Consider the following 19,224-nt stretch of genomic DNA (forward strand, 5'->3'; position numbering starts at 1 on the left):
TCTAATCGCTGCCCTCGTTGCGAACTGTGCAAAAATTCAGGCCATGAGGTCATGGACTATTGGCACATATATGATGAAGACTTCGTCCCCGACTCTCGTCACGTTGCTGCAGCCATACGTGGAGAAGGAGGAGGAGGAGACGGCGTTTGGTACGTGGACTCAGGCGCAACAGATCACGTCACCAGCGAGTTAGAGCAGCTTGCGCTTCGTGAGATATACCATGGCAGCCACCAGATTCACACCGCGGCTAGTGGTGGAGGTATGGATATTTGTCACATTGGACAAGCTTATATTAATTCCCCCAACCTTAAACGTGATCTAGTTCTTAAAGACGTTCTTCATGTCCCACAAGCTGATAAAAACCCTGCATCAATGTCTCGCCTAGCCACTGATAATAACGTCTTCTTTGAAACTCACCCTCGTTACTTTTTTTATAAAGGACCGGGCAACGAGGGAACTTCTTCATCACGGTAGATGCGTTGGAGGGCTCTACCCCATCACATCCGGAGCACTCAGTCGCAATCGTCGTCAAGTTTATTCTGCCAGTAAACTCTCCTTGGAGAGGTGGCATCAAAGATTAGGACACCCATCATCAATCATAGTCAAGCAAGTAGTCAATAAAGACAAACTTTCTTTGTCACATAGTCAAAATAGTGAGTCAGTTTGTGAAGCTTGTCAGTGTGCCAAGAGCCACCAACTTCCTTATCCCAAGTCAAACAGTGTGGCTCGTGCTCCTTTAGAGCTCATTTTTAGTGATGTATGGAGTCATGCCAGAGATTCTTTTGGAAGAAATAAATACTATGTTAGTTTTATCGATGATTATAGCAAGTTCACTTGGATTTATTTACTCAAGTATAAATCTGAGGTTTTCTCTATCTTCCAAGAATTTCAGAAACTTGTTGAAAGGCACTTTAACAGAAAAATTCTAACAGTCCAAAGTGACTAGGGAGGGGAGTACGAAAAACTCAACTCTTTCTTTCGTAGCATAGGCATTCAACACCATGTGTCTTGTCCTCATGCTCATCAACAAAACGGTTCTGCCGAGCGCAAACACCGTCACATTGTTGAAGTTGGTCTTTCCCTACTTGCTCATGCGTCTATGCCTCTAAAATATTGGGATGAAGCGTTTATTACATCAACATATCTCATTAATCGTCTTCCAAGTAAAGTTATTGGCAATTCTATACCTTTGGAATGTCTCTATCATCAAAAACCAGACTACAACTCTCTCAAAACTTTTGGGTGTGCTTGCTACCCCAACTTACGTCTGTATAATCATCACAAACTCGAATTTTGTTTCACTCAATGTGTTTGTCTTGGCTACAGTAATCTACACAAGGGATACAAGTGCCTAGAAATTTCCACCGGACGTATATATATCTCTCGAGATGTAGTTTTTGATGAAACTCTTTTTCCTTTTGCCAAGCTTCATCCCAACGCAGGTGCCCTCCTCCGTGCCGAAATAGCACTTCTTCCGGATCTTGACACTCTATCTGATCAGGGGGGTGAATTATCTAATGCTGACCATGTGAACAAATCTGCAGAAAATTGCAGCTCTAATGATATTTGTACAAATGCAGTTCATGATTTTATGTGGCCAGAAACAGACAACGCAGCCATTGCTGATTTTATGTGGCCAGAAACAGGCGATCTGGCGCGCGATCCCAGGCGAATCCTGGCGCCAGCGCCAGCGCAATCATTGGCGCACGATCCGAGGAGGATCCTGCCCACCTGCATGCGGAGGCGGCGCGCCTGGTGACCAACAGCGACCGCGTGGAGCCCACCAGCTCAGGCGGGGCCGGGGGTGAATCTCCGCGCGCCCGCAGCCCGCGGAGGTGGCCGACCGAGCGACCGCGGCTGGGCCCAGCCACGGGCCCCGATGCGCACGTCCACCCGCGAGGAACCTTCAGGCGACACACGGCCCGGTTCTGCTGGTGGACCGATCCCGAGGCGGATCTCGCCTGCAGAAGATCTGGCGCGTGATCCCGCGGCCGCTGGGCATGTCCAGGACGCTGGATCTTCTGTGGCTGCCTCCTCTGCTGCACAAGTTGTTCCCCGGCGTCATACACGATCACAATCAGGTATTACTAAGGAAAAAGAATACAAAGATGGCACCATTAGGTATGATAAAAATTGTGCTTTTCTCACTACTACTGGTGAACCAGTTAATCTTGTTGATGCTCTTGCTCACAAAGATTCGAAAGAGGCTATGGATAGTGAGTATGATGCACTTATGAAAAATAAAACATGGCACCTAGTACCATCAAAAAGTGGAATGAATGTCATTGATTGTAAATGGGTGTACAAGATAAAAAGAAAGTCAGATGGAAGTATAGACAGGTACAAGGCCAGATTAGTTGCTAAAGGCTTTAAGCAAAGGTTTGGGATTGATTATGAGGATACTTTTAGTCCAGTTGTCAAATCAGCCACCATTCGACTTGTCTTGTCTATTGCTGTTTCCAGAGGTTGGAGCTTAAGACAGCTAGATGTTCAGAACGCGTTTCTTCATGGTGTTCTTGAGGAAGAGGTGTTCATGCGGCAGCCACCAGGTTATGAAAACAAAGGTACACCACATTATGTTTGTAAATTGGATAAAGCTCTATATGGTTTAAAACAAGCCCCAAGAGCTTGGTATTCACGATTGAGCATGCAACTACAACAACTTGGATTTGTACCATCCAAGGCAGACACATCCTTGTTCTTTTACAATAAAGGAAATGTCACTATTTTTGTGTTAGTTTATGTTGATGATATTATTGTTGCTAGCTCGAGTTCAAGTGCCACTACTTGCTTGCTTAAAGATCTTAAGTTGGAATTTGCCCTCAAGGACTTGGGAGATCTTCATTACTTTCTTGGGATTGAGGTCAAATAGATAAGAGATGGTATACTTTTGACACAGGAAAAATACACAGCTGACATACTCAGAAGAGTAGGTTTAGAAAAATGTAAACCTGTGAGTACACCTATCTCAACTTCTGAAAAACTTTCTGTTGAAAGTGGAGAGCCACTTGGATCAGAGGATGCAACAAATTACAGAAGTGTTGTAGGTGCTTTGCAATATTTGACACTTACACGTCCTGATATTTCTTATGCTGTCAACAAGGTATGTCAGTATTTGCATGCTCCTAGCACTACTCATTGGACTGCAGTCAAGAGAATTTTGAGGTACCTTAAGTTTTCAGAGGGACTTGGACTTCAAATTACCAAGTCCTCTTCTATGCTTGTTACTGCCTACTCTGATGCAGACTGGGCAGGATGTATTGATGATAGAAGGTCAACTGGTGGATTTGCTGTATTTCTGGGATCCAATCTTGTATCATGGAGTGCAAGAAAGCAGGCTACAGTTTCTAGATCGAGTACTGAAGCTGAATACAAAGCTTTGGCAAATGCCACAGCTGAAGTAATGTGGATACAGACATTACTTTATGAACTTGGGATTGAGACTCCAAGAGCTGCCAGACTATGGTGTGATAACATTGGTGCAACCTATCTGTCAGCTAATCCTGTTTTTCATGCACGCACAAAGCATATTGAAGTTGTTTTCCACTTTGTCAGAGAAAGAGTAGCTAGAAAGCTACTCGAGATTCAGTTCATTCCTACTGGAGATCAACTGGCTGATGGATTCACAAAACCTCTCACAATGAGGAGGTTAGATGAGTTCAAGTACAATCTCAACCTTGGTCGAAGTTCATGAGGTTTAGATTGAGGGGGAGTGTTAGAATATGTATAGGATAGTTTCATTCAAATTGTAATCTATCCCTATCTCCCTTTTCTTTCTTCTCCTAGACAACCTCATGTACCGAACCATCTTCTCCTGAGATCGATCTCCTGATCTCTTCTTGTACTCCAAGGCTTTGCCAGTATATAGTAAACATGTGGCCCGAGACAAAGGGTTCAACGCTTCCAACCCAATTTACAACGTTTCATAGAAAGCAGATGATATCCAATTGTTTAGCCTGAACAAACTGCAAAGCACTGCACAACGGAAGTAGTGAAGCACAGTTATTTACAGGCGGTAGATCACTCGAATCAGTAGTAGAGTGAGGAAAAACGACCTAGAGGAACTCCGGGTGGGCAAGGTGCATACTCGGAGTTCACATGATTATGTTCTTGTTCTAATGGTCCGAAGAAAAGGTATGTTCTTGCACTACAACAAGGCCCTAATCGAATTCCACACTACCAGTTGGCCTGAAGTGTTGTAGGTTCGGTTTCTTGGAAACGAGACAGGTGTAGTAACAGGATGCCAGGAAGAAAGAAAGCAGTGCAGCCAGGGTAGGGCTTGCTACTCCCTCCGTATCAAAATATAAGACGTTGTTGTAGGCTATATATTTTGGTACAGAGGTAGTAGTAGTGGTAGTTTGAGAATCTGATTTGATTGCACTGATTGAAGAAACAACAGATATTGGACCTGACTAGCATGAATTCACCTAGGTCATCATCATATTCTACGTGGACCCAAACCATACAAATGATACCATCATACAGCCAGGTCATCACGGATACATATCTCTGAATTTCTGCATTATACAGTTACAATTCAGCCTGAAGTTGGATAACTCCACTGCTATTGACAGTCACCTGCGTTGTTGCAATAGTAGTATAGCTAAAATGCTTTGAACTATCTACTAACGGTATAGTTGTCTTTTTCCTCTTGGCTGATCGATGGAATAGAAGTGGAACTACAACCAGTGTAATCTTCATAATTCATAACTATGTCATCCTCTTCCTTGACGTTACACCCTCTTTTCCAATAACCATTAGCACGAAGGTGCTGTAGCTTCAGAAAATTGGTGATTGTTGTTGGCAACTCAAATATACTTGTACCTCTAACATCTAGAGTTTGGAAGCGCCACAAATTCCGCAAAGAATTAGGCAGCCATAAAACGTTAAAACATCCTCGTAGAGAAAGGTACTTGAGGTGATGGAGCTGCCCGATTTGATCAAGATGATGATCTCTTAACTCCATTGTGTCTTCTAAGTCAAGCACTCGGAGGAACTTCATATTATCATAGATGAGAAATGATATCCACTCTCCGAACACGGTCAATGACCGTACATGTACATGTGACAAGTCTAGAATGTTCTCCAACACATCTTTATCCCTTTTCCAATTCCTGCCTATGAAAAGATGGCATACTGCACCTTGCGTGTCTCTCAAACCACATCCTTCCTCCAGCATGAAAACAAGGTTTGCCTCCCTAGCCTTTGAGATGCATATTTCATGGATCATATCATGAAGTTGGCAAGAACTTATTTTTTGACTATAGTGGTCTATCCCTACACCTGGTGGGATCATACTCCTATCTAGGAGCTCGTCAAAGTACCTCTGACAAAGTTCAGCTGCAGTCATGCCATGCATATCCCTTGAGTAACCCTCTGCAATCCACTGCCTCACCAAGCTACCCCACTTTATTCTATGGACTTCTGGAAATATGGACAAGTATAAGCAAGCAGACTTAAGATGGTATGATAGACCATCATAGCTCCTCATAAGAATTGTCCATATTGTCCTAATTTCACGATTTATCACCAATTCAGTGCTAATACGATCATTCATCGTCCTCCATTCAATAGCAGTTTTTGGGTTAGTGGGCAGGAATCCACCAATAGTCGATATTGAAAGGGGAAGTCCCGCACATTTCTGCAGGGTAACTCTTGCTTGCTCCATCATAACCAACACTAAATTATTTTTTCCAACATTGTCCTTGAATAACTACAATATACATAATTTGGCAAATTTGATTACCTGGATATAGAATGCTAAATTAAGAATATGAAAAAAAAAATATTTTGAACTTTCCAAACTAACACCCCCCCCCTTGAATTCAACTGGAGTGGGCCCCTTCACCCCAACTACCAATTATAATCCTCCACATCAGCTGGTTGGTGAAACTTTAAGTAACCTTTTGTAGATGTAGCATTACTCAACACGTATACCCTGAGACGGGAGCTGCGCAGAAAAGTTTACATGCAACTTCAAGTGCAGCTATAGAGGGACTCAATCACACAACGGATTATGCCCACAAAGAACAGAGCCATATATATATACTAGGCTCCCTACATTTGGAGCCTCATGATGTGTCTGGGTTGTGGGGGGTCGCTAGGGCCACCTATAAGGGTGTGTGTTATTGGTTGAGGAGTTCATGATTATTTTTTTGCTTTTCCTTCTCTTTTATCTTTCTATTTTTTCACATTCTAATTTTTCACATTTATTAAAATTTATGAATACTCTTAAAGTTCATGATTTCAAATTTCAAACTTTATTTCAAATTTTTGAATATTTTTTAAATTACTAGAAATTTTGGAGTTGGAAAATAAAAGTTGATGTGATGCTTTTCAACTTTCCAAGTTGGAGGACGGCGGACATGGAGCGGACGAGATGGGGAGAGGAGATAAAGAGGGGAACTATTCTAGGGCTTCTGCTTATCTATCTAGGCTTCCTTTCCCTCTAGGCCCATACCACACAGGAAACTATATGTTTTTGGGTGGGAGGCGGGGAGGAAAATACTAGTTGACGCGATGCTTTCCATCTTGCGAAGTTGGAGGAGGGTGGCGGTCATGGAGCGGATGGGATGGAGAGAGGAGACAAAGTGGGGAATTGTTGTAGAGCTTCTTTTTCCTTGTAAGCTCATACCACAGAGGAAAACATATGTTTTCAAGGGTGGGTGTGTGTGTGTGGGGGGGGGGGGGGGGGGGGGTAGGAAAATACATGTTGGCACCCTACATTCTATCTTCCCATGAAGTACCAATTTATTTGGCGCTCGTAGAGCCGCTTACAGTGCTTTTCGTAAGCGGCGCACACCCCCAGTACAATCGTTTTTTATTTGGGCGACCCATCAATAGGCACTCGGGTATAGTTTGGTTGCTGGTTTTGGGAAGCTTCTGGAAGGTTCCAATTTTTTTTTTAAAAAGTTGAGTCTTTTGGATGGTTTTTATCCAGTTTTTTCTTTTACATTTTCTTGTTTTATAATTGTGCGAAATGTTTTCAAATTCAAAAACTTTCTTCAAATTCGTTTACTTTTGTTTTCAAATTAGATGAACTTTGTTAACCCACACCTTCTTTTTCAAAATCCATAAACTTTCTTTTAACTTCCTGGCTTTTTTTTCTAATTCCTTAAATTCCTTCCCAAAATCGAGGAACTTTATTCAACTCCGCAAACTTTTCTTGCGCCCAGCAAACGTTTTTTTGAACCCTTGAACTTTTTCGAGTTTGTAAAAAAATTCATACCCATGACCTTTTTTTAAGAGGTAAATACAGCAGGAGTCGTAGTACTTGCATTAGCGATGGTCAGTTTGGTGCATAAACTTGCTACATACATGTTTCTGGTCATCAAGCTGCCACGATCGTTTATACATAGTCACATTTGGTGTACACGGACGTATCCATTGCCTACATGGCATACCAGCATGGCTAGGGCCCATTGTCAGCCGCTATCATATGGCAGAATTTGCAGAAAACATCTTGGCTTTTTTATTTACGTATCAAGCCACTAAAATAAAAATGATAAAAAAAACAAATACAGGTAGAGGGTTTGGAACCAGCAAACTGCCCCTTGCAGGCTTGTGTGGACAACCACTAGACAAATGATTATTCATGTTTGATAACACCAGAACTAACATGTAGTATATCATGTAAACATGGACCAAAAATAAATTCAAAAAATAAATGTAACCTGAAAAAAGAGAGCACCATGGCTCGACCATCCGACTAAGATTACCGCCAGGCTACGACAACGCAACATCTAAAGAAGGGATAAAAAAACTTCATGTGGCTATTCCTTCTTGTTCTATGTAACAAACAACTTATATTCTTTTGTTTGTGACATCTAAAAAGTGTTTATGTGTTTAAAAAAAAGATACATGACATTTAAAAAATGTTTAAGCATTGTAAAAATATATTTGTGTAATTAAAAATATGTTGAATTTAAAACTGTTCATGCATTTCAAAAAACTGTTCATGTCATTTCCTAAAAAAATTATACAATGTTAAATTCGTGTAGTGTAAAAAGGTTTCATACCATCCAAATATGTTTAACACGTATTGATTTTTTTCAAAAACATGTAATTGAAATTTTTTAATCATATGTTTAAAACTTATTAAACGTGTATAAAACTGTCTTTAGGTGTATATTGGGAAAACTACACGTCAAAATATATATTTCTTAAAACTTTGTCTAACATTTTTCAAATACATGATTAACATTTTTTAATATATGTTTTGCTCTCTATTTTCCAGTATACATATTAGAACATTTTATACACTTTTAATGTTTTGTAAATATATGATTACTATTTTACAAAATATAAGTTTTTGGAACATTTTTTAAATGCATGTTAAATATTTATGGATGGTACGAAACATTTTTTTTCAAATAAACAAACATGTAAGTACATTGTGTGAACATTTTGCAAAATGTCATCAACAGTATTTTGAAATGCGCAACCATTTTAGAAATGCAATATATGTTTTTGAATTAACAAATATATTTTACAATGCTTAAATATTTTTTTAAATGTCATGTACCTTTTTTGGTGACACATAAATATTTTTTGAATTTCACAAACACAAAAATATATGTTGTTTTCTTACATAGTAGAACAGCAAAAAAAATTATCCCTTCTAACATGTTCTGTTGTACTAGTTTGGTGGTAATCTTAGTTAATGTTGACCACGAGATCACATGATCGAGCCGCGGCGCTCTTTTTTTTCAGGTCACATTTCTTTCCAAATTAATTTTCGGTGGCAACCCCCACCATCCATTTATTTTTTATCATATTATTTAGGGGCTTAATACGTAAATAAAAAAAGCAAAGGGCTTTTCTAGAAATTTTATCATGCAACAGCGGTGTCTGGCCATGTAGGCTACATTTACTTCTGTGTACACGAAAAATGAGCGTGTATGAATGTCCGTGCAAGTTTGATGACCAGAAACACGTATATTGCAAGTTTGTGCATCAAACTGACCATTGCGTGTAAAGTTCTATGACTTCCGGTGTAATTACCTCTTTTTTGAACCCCACAAAGATTTTTTTGCTTTAACTCATGAATTTTGTTCGTGAACTAGCTTTCAAGTTAATGATTATTTTCATACTCGAGAAAGTTTTTGAAATTCATGATTTTTTTCCAAACTCATGATTTTCTTCAAATTCATGAAAATTGTTAAACTCAAATTCGTGAACATATTTTCAAATTCGTGAAGTTTTTTAAACTCATTAATATTTTCAAATTCGAATTCATGATCTCCATGTTTTTTCGTGAATTTTGGGAAATATTTTAGATGCACAAATTCTTGAACATTTATTACAATTACTGAACTTTTTCTAAATTCGTGAAGTTTTTTCAAATCTATAAATTTCAGAACATGTATTCAATTCGATGAAGTTTTCTAAAATTCATTATTTGTTTCCAAATCGTGATTTTTTCCAAAATCTGCAAACAGTTTTCATCTCACAATTTCTGTGAAAAGTAGTATAAAAAACGGCTAATTGTTTTCCAAGTGGACCAACTGCCTAAAAAATCAAAAGTTATGTAGCGTTTTTTAAAAGAAAGAAAAGAAGTTGGCAGAGGAAAGCGAGCAAGCGGGTGAATAAGGCGAGTGATAAGGCGGGAAATTCCTATTTGCCAACCGGGCCGGCCAGTTTTGGAACGTTTTTTTTATTTCTTCAGACTGTAGTTTTTCTTTTTTCCTGTTTCATTTCTATGTTCGTTTTCAAGTTTTTTTTTCTGTTTCAAGAAAATGTTCGCAAATTTCAAATATTGCTGGGAAATAAAAAGGTTGTTCCTGTTTTTCAAATGATGTTAAATTTTTTGAAATATGTTCGCTAATTTGAAAAAAATTGTTTGGAATTTCAAAAATTATTTGTGGTTTTCAAACATTGTTTAAGTTTCTCAAAAAATGTTTCCATTTCGAACAAAAATCACAAATTTAAAATTGTTCCTGTTCTCAATATTTCTTTGCTAATTAAAAAAAATCCTCCCATGTTCCAAAATTGTTCAAATTTCTTCAAAACTTGTTCATGATTGTCAAAAAATGTTTGGAATTTTTGAAAATGTTCCCTTTTCAAGATTTGTTTCACAAATTCAAAAAAGTTCCTGCTTTTGAAAATTTATCCACATATTTTTCAATACTTGGTCTTGAATGTCAAAAATTGTTCATAGTTTTAAAAAATGTTCCAAGTTTTCAAGATTTGTTCACGAATTTTATAATATTATGCTTATAAATGTGATTGTGATATTCAAAAATTATCCACAATTTTTAAAACCTTTTTAATGTTTATAAAAATTGGTCAGAATTTTTTAAATGTTCCTATTTTCGAATCTTGTTGTGGTATGGAAATTTGGTTAGAAATTAGAATTTGTTTTCATAAATTTTGAAAGGAGTACAACTTAATTAGTGATTTTGCAACCTAATAAGGTGGGAGTAATCTTTGAAAGGAGTACTAGTTAATTAGTGATTTCGCTATGCCCCACAAGAAAATATGTTTATCTGGGATCACCCATCCCACAGGAAAAATTTGTAGGCCCAACCCACCATTGCACCACTGCAAAACGGGATATGCCGCCAAAAATTGGAGACCTCCTCGTTAACGCTTTATGCACCAGTTAGGAAGTTGGCCCTCACGTCGGATACCAGGAGGCTGCGGTCCAATATTGTGCTAACTGGCTCGTCCGCTTGCTTGCTTTGTCAGGACATCCTATCTACTGCATTTTGCGACAGATTGCCAGGGCTTCGCACAGGGCAGTCCTCCGACTGGGATGGCCCATGTTGGAGCTACGATCGATGTAAAAAATCAGAAAATGAGAAGGAAATTGTCGCAACCTGGGAGTTTTTCTTTTTTTTCGTACATCTGTTTATTCAAAATGTTGATCTCTTAAACTGTACGGCCAAATCTCGAACCAATTTCATCATTGGATTCCTCGCGTCGAGATCTTCAAAACTAGATTCCATGTTGATAAGTTTTGAATAACTTTTTTTCATGAAAAAACTGAACAGAAAAAAGAACCTGGAGCACTTTCTTTTCCCTTTTCGAAAGAGGCACGACCGTGCATCGAAGTCACAAAGCATATTCATGTTGATAATCAGAGGGGTAATAAATATCATTAAGGATCTGAACATATGATCTTCAACCAAATAAACTAACCAGCATCAACCTACATCCGAGTGGATATATGTATCTAGATCTTTCCCAAACACATGACGCTTGCCAAGAGAAAATGCGAAATATAGGAAGTGATAAAGATCACCATGACTCTTGCATAAAGGTAAATACTAAAGAGGTAAAAGATAGGCTCTTCGCAGAGGGAAGCAGAGGTTGTCATGCGCTTTTTAGTTGGATGAATGAAATCTTAATGCAAAAGAACTTCACTTTATATTGCTGGTTGTGATAAACAACTTTATTCTGCAGTCCGTCGCTTTTATTTCTTCCATATCACAAGTTCGTATAAAGCTTATTTTATCTACACTAATAAATCGTACATATTAAAATAGCAATTTTTATTGCTTGCACCAATGATAACTTACTTGAAAGATTTTACTCAATCCATACGTAGGTATAGTGGACTCTCATGGCAAAATTAGGTTAAGGGTGTTTGGATGCACAAGTAGTATCTCTACTTGGTGCGGAAGTTTTGGTCGGTATGAGGTGGAAGCAAGCGTCACATGTTAAATGATCCATGATAATATAACTTCTATTCGGAAATAAGTATGTTGTCTTCCTTGTTCAACTTCTTAGCATATAGTCCCTCCGTTCCTAAATATTTGTCTTTTTAGAGATTTTAAATGAACTACCACATACAGATGTATATAGACATATTTTAGAGTGTAGATTCACTCATTTTGCTCCGTATATAGTCACTTATTGAAATATCTAGAAACACAAATATTTAGGAACGGAGGGAGTAATATTTTATTGAGTGCTCACGATCATAAAAAAGATGTCCAAGATAACATATTTATATGTGAACCTCTCTTTCTTTATTACTTCCTTTTAATTGCAACAATGACCAACACTATGTTTGTCAACTCTCAACAAGTTTCAATCGACATATTTCTTATATGTGAAGTCATCACTATCCACAGGGCTGGTCCTGAGATTTTGGGGGCCCGGAGCGAAACCAAAACTAAGGGGCCCTTAATACATATTATTTCGACGGGGCTATAGGCCTATTGATATAATCGCCATGGCAATTATAGTAGATATAACCGTATATATATTACCAACAAACATTATAGTAAATCTGCCTACAAAAAAATTAATATATAATTCCAAAATCAGTATTGATATGAAATTGTTTATACACACAATGTTGAAATAAAGAAATTTTGCATCAAAAGTACTCCCTCCTTTCCTAAATATAAATCTTTTTAGATATTCAAATAGAGACTACATACAGGAAAATGAGTGAATCTACACCTAAAATATGTCTATATACATATATATGTAGTCCGTACTGGGATCACAAAAAAGACTTATATTTAGAAACGGAACGAGTATGACAAACAAACAATGCATCATGTTGATAAAGATAATTACTTAATTTTCAATTAACGTATAAGGAATAAGGAATGGTAGTTTGACCAATGATTAAAGTCGTCGGAGAAAGGAGAACGCAGCAACCAAATTTACAACAAAATTTTAGCCTAAATCAGCACAACCAAATTTACAACAAAATTTACCCTAAATCCGCACGATCTCATGTGATCTTGGCCTACATGTCAATCGCGGAGAATTTTACCTGCAGGATTGCGCCGCAATCTTGGCCGTTTCGCCCGACAAACAAAATCATGAATATATATTACCTTCGATCGGTTGAATGGGTGTCGATAATTGTTTCATCAGTTGCTCGGTATTGACGTGGTGTGTAAATGCGTCTGGGGCAAGCACTTGGCGATGTGATGATCACGTGTGTGCTGGGTGATTCCCGTGATGGCGTTGATGGAGTAGAGCACTAGAGATGGAAGAGCGGTGTTCAGCCATGAAACGGTGACTCCGTTTAGAGATCGCTATCGCGGCTGGGGATACTCGAAGACTTTAAGCCTCGATCTGATCTGGGAATGAAATTAGGGAAACTCTTTTAAAAATAGATGTGAATTAGGATACTTTTTTTAGGGAAGGGAATTATAGGAAACTTGCACAGGCATCACGCGATCAACTCGTACGACCCTACGACGACTACAAGAAGTTCGACCTATACATGGGCCCTGACGGAATGAGTGGGATATGTGCATGCGTGGGCTATCTGAGCTGCCTGTTATGACTGCTTGCCCAGCCTAGGGCCAGCGCGTAGCTGCGAAACTGCTGCGGATCTGCCGATGTTTACGTCGATAGGCTGCCACTTACGTACCTGGATGGGGGCCCCTGGAGTTGGGGAGCCCGGGGTGGCCGCCCCCCCTCAGGGCCGGCCCTGACTATCCATAGATCGTTATATACCCCTTTTTATTTATTTTATTCTATTCTTTCTTTATTTCTTTTTCTAAGGATCATAACAAGAAAGCAAAGTCCTCAACTTAAAACTACTCTTTATTATATAACTCTCGGGCTCAATTACATAGAAGGAGCATAAAGCAAAACCCAAAGGTAGATCATACTAAAAACTTTATTCTACTAAACCAAAATATATCAAAAGGATCAAACTAAGAAAAATGATAAAGTTAAAGAGGTGATGATCATACGATACCAGGACACCTCCCCCAAGCTTGGCACAAGGCAAGGGGTGTCCATATATTTAGAACTCTTTCTTCGGAGGAGGTGATGATGGAGTTGTTGAAGATGAAAGAGGCTTATCCTCCGTCTTTCAAGTCGTAGGTTCACCATTGTAAAAAGATGAATGAGTCTCCGGGGTCCTCAAATCTGCAGCCAAACTCATCCTCTTGAATCTATTTTCATACTCACAGTTTTGATTTTGCAGGTCATAGATCTGGGCTTGGAGATGCTTGATTTTCTCATTAATCTTGAAGATGGCCTCCCCAATGTTCTTGGTGTCCAGCTTGTGGTCACGGGTAAATTCCGTGACCATGGAGTGATTGGCGTTGAGTCCACGCTCCACCATCCCTTGGCACTTGAAGACTTGCTGCTCCATTGCTTTGAGCCTTGTCTCCATGCTTTCGGCCTTCTTTGGCCCTTCAACATCGCGGATGTGCAGCACCACCTCATGTATCTCAATGGTTTGAGGGTGTCGGAGCACCTCCGCATGGTAGGGGTTGATGACCTTCTCGACGAACTTGTCATTCGGAGCACTTGGGGACGTCATGGCGATCTACATCTGTCAGGAAAAATAGCTCGAAACAAGACTAGGAGGTATTGTCATGGTACGGTGGTCAGAACCTTCGGGAGATTATATAATGAATTTTACCGATCAAAAGAAGTATTGTGCAAGAAAATGGAGTCTAGAGGGCACACGAGGTGGTCACAAGCCAGGGAGGCGTGCCCGGGGGGTAGGGCGCGCCCCCATGGCTTGTCGCCACCTCGTGCACTTTTCGGACTACTTTTAATTTTCCTAAATTTTTAAATATTCCAAAATGGAGTAAAATTGCCACTGGAAAACTTTTGGAATCAGTTTACTTACCGTATGTCGTGGAATAGTCACGGCAAATGTCCTAGTGTGAGGACTTAGTCATCGAGCCATCGCAACTAAGTTAGCTTAAATGGGTTAAACGGGACAAAGGACACATGAGTTTATACTGGTTCGGCACCTTGCGGTGAAGGTAAAGGCCTAATCTAATTTGAGGTGGTATTGCTTATGTCTCGGTTACCAGGGAGCGAATACGCTTGAACTAGCTTTCGATCTCTTGTTTCTTGCCCGGAACCGCCGCCGGGTCATCCCTTTATATACACAGGTTGATGCCCAGCGGCTCACAAAGTCCCGGCCCGCTCATAGACAACGTGTCCGGTCGGTGACTAACTATACTTGCCTTACAATATAAGTCATACATATGTAGCGGTTTACCCTATGGGCCTTAAGTCACTCTTGGGCCTTCGCCCCGTGAACCGCCATCTTCAATATCCTCATGGGCTTCATACTGATGTACCGCCATAGGTATAACCCGGCCCCTCCTGGGCGGGTCATACTTAATAGTTATATCTCCAATATTAGGCCCCAGATTGATTTGAAATTGTTCATGTCAATCTTTCAACACTTAGAAAAAATCCTTCCTTCTTCCTTTGTGCGAGAGCTCATAACCCGCCATGACGTCATCTCCTGGGATTGTGGTAACCCGCCATGACGTCATCTACCATTTAATTTTACACAATATCCAATATATCTCAACGGATCCTTATCTCTAATGACCTTTTCGAGAATCGAGGCGTCTGCACCGCTGGATAATCATTCTTTGACCTCCTCGTTTATCGCGCCTACCTGTTCACCCGCCTCCTTATAAATAGGGTCAGACAGCCTCTTTTGATTCTCCCCCTTTCCTTCTCGTCTTCCTCCTCCTCTCGCGACTCATCTGTCACTTCGAGCTCCGCCGCCGCCGCGAAGCTCATCGTCCTCCTCATCCTTGGCCGCTGCATCGACGTGAACAGGACCAGAGAACGCCGGCGCTCCACCACAGTCTCCTCTGCATCTGTAAGTGCTCACCTTCCTATGCTCCAGATCTACATTAGGGTTAGCCCTGTCCTTAATTGTTCTTCGCCGTTCTTCGCTATTCTTCTTCAACCCTGATAGCTTTTGATCTGAATATGGCATATAACTCGTGCGGTAGCAGTTTAGCCTTTGCTTTCAGTACCATCAGATTTTTCCTTCATAGAAGATCTCATCAGAACCCATGAACTCCTCTGCTGCCGCTTTTAGTTTTAGGATTTACTACACTTTCTGAACTGCCACTGATCCAAAATTATAATTTCAGTCTGTGAAGCCTGTTTGTCCAGTATTTAGCAAAAATTTCTTCCTGATAGATCAACCTGGCCATGGCGGCTTACATCACCAGTTGTAGTTAGATTCAATACTTAACAGATTTCACTCATGATAGACATCAATCTGGTCATGGCGGCTTACATCACCAGTTGTAGCTAGTCATATACCATTAGGCCCCTTTTAAGCCGCCATTCAGGATATGTACTGTAGTGCTTTTCCCTAGGCTTAACTTAAAGCGGCAAAATTGTTCTTTCTTTTAGGCTTCTTTCTTCATAATGCTGCCGAAGACAGCCACTTCATGTAACTGGGTTCCCTCCACTGTCACTGAGGATACGCTTAAGGACATTTTGAAAACTGGCTACTTACTAGAGAAGACTGTCATGCATTATCGCGCCCCCAATCTGGAAGAAGAAAAACCTCAGCCAAAAGATGATGAAGTCATTGTCTTTACTGACCACATGAACCGGGGCTTCTCACCGCTCGGCTCTAAATTCTTCCGAGATGTTCTGCACTTTTTTGATCTTCATCCTCAAGACATCGGACCCAATTCCGTGTCAAACATATGCAACTTTCAAGTTTTTTGCGAGGTGTACCTTCAAGAGGAGCCTAGTGTGGAACTGCTTAGAGAATACTTTTATTTGAACCGCCAAAACGAGTTCTCGAATGGAACCAGCTTGGAACTTGGCGGGATCTCAATTCAGCGAAGGAGAGATGTTATTTTCCCCTACGCTCGTGTGTCGAGTCATCCCAAAGACTGGAACCAGACATGGTTCTATTGCCAGGATACCTCTTCGGCTAGCGAGAACCAACTGCCAGGCTATCACGCCCAGCGTCTTGAATCAAATCATCCTCTTCTTGATAAGCTGACCGCCGCTGAACGTAAGAAACTCGCCCCCACCATTGCAAAGGTTAAGGCGCTGCTGGGAAATGGCTTAACTGGTATTTACTTGGTTCGATGCTGGGTTGTATGGAGGATCATACCCTTGAGTCGCCGCACCGGTTTAATGTGTACTTACACGGGTGGCAAGAAAGATCCACTGCGCCATATCTCCATGCATCTAACTAATGACGCCATCAACGAAATGACAAAGTCCCTTCTGAATAAAAACCTGGCCGACTGTAGCAAAGTGGGTCTAAGTCCTTTCTGCAAACTTAACCCGGCACCAAAGGTGAGTCTTTAGATTATTTACTTTACCTTCATCATTCAAATCTTTTATTAACCCAACTCTGATGACTTTCATAGGATGACGGTGATTTTTGGTAAAAGACATATGACCACGAAGCTGCCAAAAGGGCCAGGGCTGCCAAGAAAGCCGCCAGGAAAACCGCCAAGAAGAATAGGAAGGAGACCAGTACTTCCGAGCTCTTTGAACTGGCCAACAGCTCTGAGTCGGAGGTAGCTCTTGATTCTCGTGGCTCCTTTTCCAACTACCTTATTGACATTGATTATCATCAGGATGACACGGGGGCCAGTCAAGCGATCGAAGAAGAGGTAACTATCATTTCTCCGAGCCAAGAAAGAAAATTCGAAGAGTAACCCAAAAAGTAAGCTTTTCACACCCCTTAGCTCATCTGGGTCCTCACTTTCTTATGAAGCAACAATAGCACAAGAGCCGGTGACAGACCCGGACCGGTGGTGGTGAAGAATTGTCTTCCGGCTTACCGCACACTCCCCGGAAACGTCGAAACGAGGTCTTCCATGATTTAAACTCTTCTTATCTTCTGGCGGGTCTCATCCGCCAGCCACTTAATTCTTTTGATTCAAATTATCAGGAGATGTCTCGCTCCTCTTCCGGCGATTCATCTCAGTCTCATCTGCCGGCTTTCAAGACTGCTCCCGGCTAATAACAATTCGTTATTATTTGCTCATTATGCTCCTTTATACTTATACTGACCTCTCATGACTCATGCCATGGAAAAGCCAAGCCTAGCAAGAAGGCAAGGGTGACTGATGTCTACTACACAACCTTCTTCTTGTAGACGCTGTTGGGCCTCCAAGTGCAGAGGTTTGTAGGATAGTAGCAAATTTCCCTCAAGTGGATGACCTAAGGTTTATCAATCCGTGGGAGGCGTAGGATGAAGATGGTCTCTCTCAAACAACCCTGCAACCAAATAACAAAGAGTCTCTTGTGTCCCCAACACACCCAATACAATGGTAAATTGTATAGGTGCACTAGTTCGGCGAAGAGAAGGTGATACAAGTGCAATATGGATGATAGATATAGGTTTTTGTAATCTGAAAATATATAAACAGCAAGGTAACTAATGATAAAAGTGAGCGTAAACGGTATTGCAATGATAGGAAACAAGGCATAAGGTTCATACTTTCACTAGTGCAAGTTCTCTCAACAATAATAACATAGATAGATCATATAACAATCCCTCAACATGTAACAAAGAGTCAGTCCAAAGCCACTAATAGCGGAGAACAAACGAAGAGATTATGGTAGGGTACGAAAACACCTCAAAGTTATCATTTTTGATCTATCTATTCAAGAGTTCGTAGTAAAATAACATAGAGCTATTCTTTCCGCTCGATCTATCATAGAGTTCATACTAGAATAACACTTTAAGACACAAATCAACCAAAACCCTAATGTCACCTAGATACTTCATTGTCACCTCAAGTATCCGTGGGCATGATTATACGATATGCGTCACACAATCTCAAATTCATCCAACCAACCCAAAGTACTTCAAAGAGTGCCCCAAAGTTTCTACCGGAGAGTCAAGAAAACGTGTGCCAACCCCTATGCATAGGTTCTTGGGCGGAACCCGCAAGTTGGTCACCAAAACATACATCAACTGGCACGTGATATCCCATTGTCACCACAGATAAACACGGCAAGACATACATCAAGTGTTGTCAAATCAAAGACTCAATCCGATAAGATAACTTCAAGAGGGAAACTCAATTCATCACAAGAGAGTAGAAGGGGAGAAATATCATAAGATCCAACTACAATAGCAAAGCTCGCGATACATCAAGATCATGCCATAGAGAGAACACGAGAGAGAGAGATCAAACACATAGCTACTGGTACATACCCTCAGCCCCGAGGGTAACTACTCCCTCCTCGTCATGGATAGCGTCGGGATGATGAAGATGGCCACCGGTGATGGGTTCCCCCTCCGGCAGGGTGCCGGAACGGGCTCCCGAGAGGTTTTTGGTGGCTACAGAGGCTTGCGGCGGCGGGACTCCCGATCTATCTTGATATTCGATGTTTTTAGGGTACGTAGGCTTATATAGGCGAAAGAAGTCGGTCGGGGGGGTGCTCGAGGGGCCCACGAGACAGGGGGGTGCGCCCAGTAGGGGGGGCGCCCCCTATCTCCTCGCCTCCTCGATGATCTTCTGACGTGAACTCCAA

General features: G+C 40.8%; 1 pseudogene; it reads left to right on the forward strand.

Annotated features, from left to right (window-relative positions):
* The first annotated feature begins 1,879 nt into the window (after positions 1–1,879).
* The window catches only part of LOC123138675 (uncharacterized), a 47,848-nt pseudogene continuing 30,503 nt past the window's right edge, over positions 1,880–19,224 (forward strand).

Source organism: Triticum aestivum, chromosome 6B (assembly GCF_018294505.1).
Source record: "Triticum aestivum cultivar Chinese Spring chromosome 6B, IWGSC CS RefSeq v2.1, whole genome shotgun sequence".
Classification (NCBI taxonomy): domain Eukaryota; kingdom Viridiplantae; phylum Streptophyta; class Magnoliopsida; order Poales; family Poaceae; genus Triticum; species Triticum aestivum.